Source organism: Triticum urartu, chromosome 2A, assembly GCF_056163025.1.
Source record: "Triticum urartu cultivar PI428250 chromosome 2A, HENAU_Tu73, whole genome shotgun sequence".
Taxonomy (NCBI): domain Eukaryota; kingdom Viridiplantae; phylum Streptophyta; class Magnoliopsida; order Poales; family Poaceae; genus Triticum; species Triticum urartu.
The window spans coordinates 392,377,471-392,385,764 of NC_141874.1; the positions used below are offsets into that span (position 1 = coordinate 392,377,471).

At 43.2% G+C, this 8,294-nt stretch overlaps 1 long non-coding RNA gene across 4 annotated transcripts; it reads right to left on the reverse strand.

The window, feature by feature from the left end:
* Window positions 1–2,684: 2,684 nt before the first annotated feature.
* LOC125537354 (uncharacterized) lies at window positions 2,685–7,026 on the reverse strand. Of its 4 annotated transcripts, none has more exons than XR_015616514.1 (7): window positions 6,610–7,026; window positions 5,847–5,910; window positions 5,671–5,738; window positions 4,815–4,886; window positions 3,917–4,605; window positions 3,709–3,799; window positions 2,685–3,162 (listed from the first exon to the last, which is right to left on the reverse strand). It is a non-coding gene; the product is annotated as an uncharacterized LOC125537354 (long non-coding RNA). The 4 variants fall into 4 exon arrangements; XR_015616513.1 differs by having other exon boundaries at window positions 3,709–4,052; window positions 4,130–4,605; window positions 6,610–7,025; XR_007295827.2 differs by having other exon boundaries at window positions 3,709–4,605; window positions 6,610–7,025.
* Window positions 7,027–8,294: the final 1,268 nt, after the last annotated feature.

Below are 8,294 nucleotides of genomic sequence, written 5' to 3' on the forward strand. Positions count from 1 at the left end.
GGTGTCATGACATGGCACCAACATGTTGCGGTAATTTTTTTGGCCGAATTGGGACAAGCTTTGGTGTAAGCTTCTTGCAAACCGGAGCTTCCCTCAAGAAGGCTCGTGGTTCTGAGAGGGAACGTGCCACCTCCGTGTGCGAAACGATATACGTACACTGCCTTCTCCCGCCTTAATTTTTTTTACACAGCCAGATTAGACCAAATAGAAGTACCGTGCTAAATTTTGGAATTATTCTGGGCTCGTTTCGCCTTTTTTATACATTAATTGAGTTTCTGGGGCTTTTAATGTGCATAATTCAAATTTGAACTGTAAGCACATGCTTCTGTGCTCCAAAATTGTTTGAAAAATCACATGTGTGTCCTTGGGTGAATTTCTAGGTCCCATGCAAGAGATGGAAGTGAAATTCAAACATCTGGGCGTCGTGGCTTGACCGGAAAGATTGAGAAACTTGATTTTTTAATTCATGTAATTCTAAAACACGCCTAAAAATCATGAAACTTGGCATGGTGTCATGACATGGCACCAACATTCTGCGGTAATTTTTCTGGCCGAATTGGGACAAGCTCTAGTGTAAGCTTCTTGCAAACCGAAGCTTTCCTCAAGAAGGCTCGTGGTTTCAAGAGGGAACGTGTCACCTCCGTGTGTGAAACGATATACGTACACTGCCTTCTCCCGCCTTAAATTTTTTATACAGCCAGATTAGACCAAATAGAAGTACCGTGCTAAATTTTGGAATTATTCTGGGGTCGTTTGACCTTTTTATATATTAATTGAGTTTCTGCACATTTAATGTGCATAATTCAAATTTAAACTACAAGCACATGCTCTAGTGCACCAAAGTTGTTTGAAAAATCACATGTGTGTCTTTGGGTGAATTTCTAGGTCCCATGCAAGAGATGGGAGTGAAATTCAAACATCTGGGTGTCGTGGCTCGGCCGAAAAGATTGAGAAACTTGGTTTTTTAATTCTTGTAATTCCAAAACATGGCTGAAAATCATGAAACTTGACATGGTCTCATGACATGGCACCAACATGTTGTGGTAATTTTTATGTCTGATTTGCGAAGGCGCACACATTAACAATCAACAAAGTAATTTTGGAACAAGTGTTGTCACGTTACAAATCAAAAACGCAACTATTATTAAAACTGTGGGCGTTCGACTTACCAATTACGTGCGGCCACGCGTCCCCTTTTTATTGGCTAGGAGGTGCCGTGCAGGGTAGCTATTTGAGTACGGGAGGCGTGCGATCAGACCCCTGCGCGTGCTCATCAGGAGGAGAGCCCTTTTGGCCGCTACCCATCGCGCACCTCCCTCCAACGTCTCCATTAATGGCGCCCGAGCACCTGTTCTACAGTGTGGGTATATGTCTCACTGAACTGAGATTTAAAAGAGAAAAATGAAAATCTGAAAAGAAAGTTTTGCACGGATCTTGATGTAAGATCTGATGGACCTATATAGCATCGACTGTGACTTATAGCAAGCATGATGAATATAAGGACAATGAAATTGGATAATGATTGTCTTACATATTTATAAAATAATTAAAAAAAAGCCACATGCAGCAACGCCCGATATACACAAGGGCAAAAGAAAAAGGAAGCCATAGCAGGAACTAGTCTCCACGGCGGGCGGCGACGAGCTCTTTCCTGTCCTCAAGATGCTGGTTGAGAGCATCCACGGAATCCTCCACCAACCTTCTGCGCTTGATGCGCAGCATGACATTCTCGTCCATAAGTTTCTCGACGATGACGCCGGTCCTCTTCAACAAGGCAGTGGTCTACTCCTGCTGCTCCGCACTTTCGACGATCTTCACCCTCAGCAGGTCGCGCTCGGTCCGGAACTTCGCATTACTCTCATTTAGTTGCCGGATGACGTCGGTAGACTGTTCAAACGAGGCTTGCAGGTCATCCTGCAACCTCGTCCACCTGGAGATCTAATCCATCTGCCTAAGGACGAGGGCACGCATACGCCTGTCCGCGAGGCAATTTCCCAGGCCGCTACGGCGTGGGAGGACATCTCTGCTGCATTCGCGGCACGGCGGGACATCTCTTCTGCTTCCGCGACGCGGCCGAACCAGTCTGCTGCATCGACGACGCAGCGGGTCCTTCGTGCTGCTTCGGCGGCGCGACGGGACCTCTCTGCTACTACGACCGTGCGGCGAGACATGTTGGCTGCTTTCGCGGTGAGGCGGGACATCTCTCGTGCTCCTGCTTCCAGGCTTGCCTCTCCCTGGTGGCAATCTCTCAACCCAGAATTCACATTGGCAATGGCGGACGCAAGGAAAAGATGATGAATGACTTGTTTGTCTTTTTGTGGATGAGAAGTTGAGAAAGAATGTGCAGTCATCTTGGAGTAGTAGTATTTATAACCGCGTAGTAATACGCTCCTAAGTGGAAAATCGTTTAGATTTTGATTGGTGTGAACAGATTTGCAATTTGAAATGTGACAGAACGCATGCTCAAAATTTACTGACGTTTATAAGTGCAACACTATTTCCGAAAGGCGTAACGTTTATAAGTGCAGCACTATTTCCGAAAGGCGTAACGTGGGCACGTACACCTTCTCGGCCGCGTACGTGGCGTTTGCACCATAGGGTGCACCGCAATAGGCAATGTTAGCACCATCGCGCACGGTTCTTTTAATTAGAATGTGTGTATCCGTCTAGTGCACACACGTTGATTTATCTAACTGTTTCAATTTATTATGCCTAATCGCAAACAGTTCATCCATGTGAAGTGTATGCAATCAATCCAATACACGTTGATCTGGCTGACCCGTTTATGTCCTGTTGACTAATCGCAAACAGTTAATCCTTTTAAGCGTATGCCCTCAATCAGACACATCTTCATCTGGCTGACCGTTTCTTTTGTGTTGCCTAATCACAAACAGTTCATCCTTCTGAGTGTATGCCCTGAATCACACACGCCTTCATCTGGCCGCCTGTTTCTTTTGTTCCTCCTCATCACAAACAGTTAATTAAACTGAACCGTATGCCCTTCATCGCACATGTAGCTAAAACCTGAGCCGTGTTTGATGCATCCATCATCGCAAACATTTTATACCTTTCTGACGGTTTTCATACAGCACCATTTGCGATTATTGCATCGCACACAGTTTCTCTAAGGGTCTCTGATCGTAGTGTCGCGTTAGCAGCATCCTACAATAATGACCAAACAACAAAGCCTTTAGTCCCAAACAAGTTTGTGTTAACTATAGAATCTTGAAAAAAGAAATAGTGGGCAGATTAGATATAATAAGATTTAAAATAGAAAATAAATGATGAATAGCAAATGACCATTTTTAATCAAGCGCTAGAAGTCGTTGCACACTTAAAAAATAAGCTAATTTCACATCAGCTCCGTCTTGATTCAGTGCCACTTTAGAATTAGAGCAAATTTAGAGAGGCAGATCACATTCTTTGTTTATCTAATGCCAACTTTAATCATACACAATGAATCTACAAAGTTGACTTGTCCAACAAATTTCTGAATTTAATTAGTGTGACTACTTGTTGGAAAGAAATCATCATCATATGACAAAACTAATACCGAAAATATGTTCCCATCACATCACACAACCAAGATGTGCAGTCAAGCATGAGGTTTCAATGAAATGTATGAACAAAGGATTACAGTCGGTTGGGTGGGTTGTGGTCACGTGTGATGAGGACAGTGAGCCCGACAGCGTAAATGCCGTCAGTTACCTGCTCCTCCGTGGATGCTGACCGAAACACACTGGAGCCCGACTTGCTGGAGATGAGCAACAAGATACCCATCTGGTCATCGGTTGACTCCCTAACAGAAGGGAGCCCATAAATAGGAGGTAAAAAAGAAATAAAACAGAGTGCGAGTCCCCAAGAACCACATAACGACCAGTTCAAAAAAGGGAAAGATCCACAAATCGATTCTCACCTGATAGGTTGTCAGTGTATAGCACCTGAAAGTACTGTCGGGAGATAGAAAAGGAGTAAGGGCACAACAGAATAAAATATCATGTCATGATGAGTAAAAGGTGTATGTTTGAACATACTCCCTCCGTTCCGATTTACTTGTCGTGGTTTTAGTTCAAATTTGAACTAAAACCACGACAAGTAAATCGGAACGGAGGGAGTACCATCCTATGGCCTTGTTTGGCAAATATCTTGGCATTCCCTGAAGAAAAGGTTGGCTAGTAGCACAAGTTTAGGTCCTACTTTTCAGTACAATCAGTTCAGTTCGATAATCTCATTTGACGTCGTAGTGTTTTGTTCTCTAATTACACGCCCGCCCTGAAATACACCAAATAACTTGATTTGAGATATGGCCGACAATGTTTTTCTCATTGTTCAGTACCATGCGCATATCCTTTTCTTAAATGCATAAACATGTTTTTTTAACATTAGGCCAATCACCAAATAACATGCACACTTTTTAATTCAATGTTGGATTGGATGCAAATGTAGCAACAACCTTTTCTATTATGAACCAATTGTAAAGAAAAAGGACAGCCAAAAATCAATTTACCCGCACTTTACCAAATTTGGCAAAATACTCTTTGAAGTCCTCCCTTAAAACTATTTCTTTATGAAGCTTGTATGAAGAAGAATCTACATGATTCTATTCTGCAAGAGATACCACTCATAAGAGAAATAAAATAAAATAGGAACTTTAGAGGTCATCAGGAAGGACATAAGAAAATAATGACTACCATGCAGCAAAAATAGCATCAAGACCAGGTGCGAGTTCACACACCCTTATGATGATCTGGTATTGTTCCTAGGGCTGAAATTAGGGGGGAAATTGCAGTAACATTAAACCTGAGCATGCTTACCAATGAGGCGTTGATACAAACTGGATTCTGTCCTGGGCATCTCACTCTTCCAATAAGAAACGTAAAACCAACCTAGAATAGCATATCCACATAGTCAGGGTAAGACCGGAATCCAAATGCAAGAGGATCAGCACATGACTTAATGCCCAAAAACAAACATGTCATCGTTTTGTTGTTAGTACCAACTACGTACAGATTATTATACAAGATTTCCATTGCCCTGAATATTAGTACAAGAGACGAAAAGGAAACCTATAAACTAAGATTTCCAAAATAAACATAAGAAGCTAGTACTATGCATCATATCCCACAATTAATTTATGATGCTAGCGAAGTTGTACCAAGAGCCCAAAAGGAAACCTATAGTATTAAGTGCAGACTTCATCTGAATAGCCTTGCTTGTTCAGTGTTCCTGGTTATTGTGCAGACTTTAATCCTAATTTAACCGACCTCATTCGGGTCTCAAATCAAATGCACCACAGCTCAAAGAGCCGCAAATCTAAAGATATACTAAAGAGCCGCAGCTTTCTTTGCTTCAGCCTTCCGCCCTAAAATATCAAGCGCCCATTCAACCTGCAGGTTGCAGTTTCAAGTAATTACAAGGCAAAACAAGCACAAGAAAGTAGCTTGAACCCTGCAAGCCAATTGTTTTCCTCACTTCTGAACCCACACTATGTTGGAAAATGTTCCGCATCACGAGTGCAGACGTATCAAACGGACCAGTCCAAATTCTAAGAATCAACAAATTCAGTTTTTCATTGCTCCCCACAAACTATACTACCTTAATACCGACGGGGTTGCATAAAGTAAGAAACATAGAGACAAGAAAACAATTTGCAGTGTCAATAGCTCTCGCCTTTGAGGTTGCCGTCAACACCTTTGTTATCCACGAGATCCTCCTTCGGTGTTCCGCTGCTTCAAGCTCTGAAAACAACACGACGCCACAACACACAGAGGAAACACAACTTTAAACGGTCTCCATAAATACCATAATCGATCCGACAACGCAAGAAAGATTCAAAACCCACTCACTGTGTCATGGTCGACCAGGAGTCCAGGAAGGCTTCCTTGAGCTGGCTTTGGCGCATGAGCGAATCTTGAACCGGAGAAATACCAGAAGAAACAGATATATCAGAATATAATAAATAGACGCGGCTTGCGGAATTTGTCTGTTGGAGTGAGAACATAACTTAAAATTGCAGTCTCACTTACAGATAATTGCATGGCATGGTCAGACTATAACTAATCATCGACACATTCTCAGGTGTTGCCTCTTTATTTATATATCTGTATATATATAAATGCGAGCATACATAAACTGACGCACAATCATATCCCTTGACCAGACGCATTGCTGCTGTCCTAGGATCATCTGGTGTTGTCTTTGTTTCTAGTCTCGCCACTTTCTTCTGTTTGTGTGGTGTGGTTACCCTCGCAATCACACATCCATAACTTTTCGGAAAGATCAGAATGAGAGTACCATTGCCAAGAGAAAATAGATCAAACGCCATAATCTTCGACTACCACAATTCATTTTGGGATACCACAATCATACATACATGAAGATGGCAAAGTTAGAAACATCAATCTAATCAAGTTTCAAGTGGCAAGATTGATTTTAATTTTCTGAAAGAACTTGAGATGACTTCTCTGAACTCTACTTGATCATCTACATCCATATATCAGGGACTCTCACAAAGCACATACGCAAAAGAGCAATGGCAGCGAGGCAATATATGCTTGCTGACATTAATGCAGACACATAACCTAGAGAGGATGCGGCGGACGGTAGTACCTGAACAATATGGGAACCATAGTCGAGAGGCTGCGCCAAGATGGCGCGCTCCAGGGCCTGGATATGGAGTTTGTAGCCGGCGGCCCCTTCCTCTTCCTCTTCCGAGGAGTCGGAGCCCTTCTTCAGCGCCTCCTCCAGCGATGTCCGCGGGCGGCGCATGGAGAGCAGGCGGCGTGCTTGGGCCGGCGGCACCTGGAGGGCTGGTGCCGTCACGGAGGAGCGGCTGTAGGCGAGGACCGGAGGAGGTGGGGAATGGGGTGCACAGTGCGAGAGGTCGGCGGCAGACACGTCTCGGCGCAGCGTGCATCCTGCTGTCCCTCGTCTCTTCCCTTGTGCGGCGGCTAGGGTTTGCGGAGGGAGAGCAGCCTCGTTCGTCCAATTTTTGTTTGTGCGAGGGGGCTTCGCTCCCTGGTTCGTGCGATGGGAAAGTTGAGATTTGGAATTAATTACCAGAAAACTAGATTTTATTGTTTGTTAACGTACTATTAGTTCCAGTAGGTTTGTAATGTGGCTAGTTAGGAAAAGTGAAAAGTTTAGGAAAGTTTTTATTGGTAACGTGGTATGGGTTCATGCCTGTTTATAACATGTCTAGTTAGGAAACTTTGAAAAAGTTAGGAAAGTTTTTATTGTGAGGGTAAAAAAATCAACGTGAGGAGATATGGTGATGGGATGTGAGACGAAGATAAACCAGCCAAAAATAAATCAAAAAAATATAACCAGACAAAAATAAACCGTGGTACCATTTAACTAACTAAGACATTAGGAGTAGAGAAGAGGCTATTGCTTCTTCCTAATTTTTTGTCCATCCGTACGTATTAGCAGATTTCGAAGGTGGTACTAATGGTCCCTAAAAAATCAATTTATGAACTAACTTGGTCGCTGCATTTGAGCCCATTAGATCCGTCCGACCTAAGGAGGCAAAAATAGGTGCTGGAGTGTGGATCGAACTCCCGGCTAGAGGTGCAAATGCAAAGCCCAAGTCTAGTTGAGCTGCATCATGCTCTACATATAAAAGATAATTTGTTCAATTATTAAATAGTCCCAGCTTGCTTCATTATACTACATTAGATGAACTTATATACATTTATGATTTGAAGTCAACAAGCCTCCTGAAGAATCAGTGGGACAAATCAATGGGACAGGAAGGAAAGTTATAAAAGTGGAAAGATATTCCGATATGAGCTAGTAAGGAAAGGAATAAAGAGGGTATAAAGACATTATGGGCCAATGGGAGAGAAAGGGAAGCATAAATCGCGGGAGTTAGAGACCCCAGATCTTATGCGAAATTAAAGGGAACATTAATATTGGGCTAGCAATCTGGCGAGATTCAGGAGGAGTCCGCCCTTGCCGTCCAGGTCGGCCAGTCACGCGGCTATGGCAAATACCATGGCGCGACGTAGAGGCCGGTGGAACTCGGACGCAGGAGGCCGCTGTAGCTCCGACGATGCAAACAATGATTTTGGTACAATACTATTATGAATATGCAACATATCATTATCTGGAGGCCAAAGTCATCATATATACAGAAAGCCAAAAGGCATCATAACTATAACTCTAACCCCCCCAAACTCATGGTGGATCCACAACACTGAGTTTGGAGAGGAAAAATCCATGTTGTGCTCTAGTCTGAGCCTTCGTGAAAAGTTTGCCAGCTGTAACTCAGAAGGCACATACCGAAGAGCAAT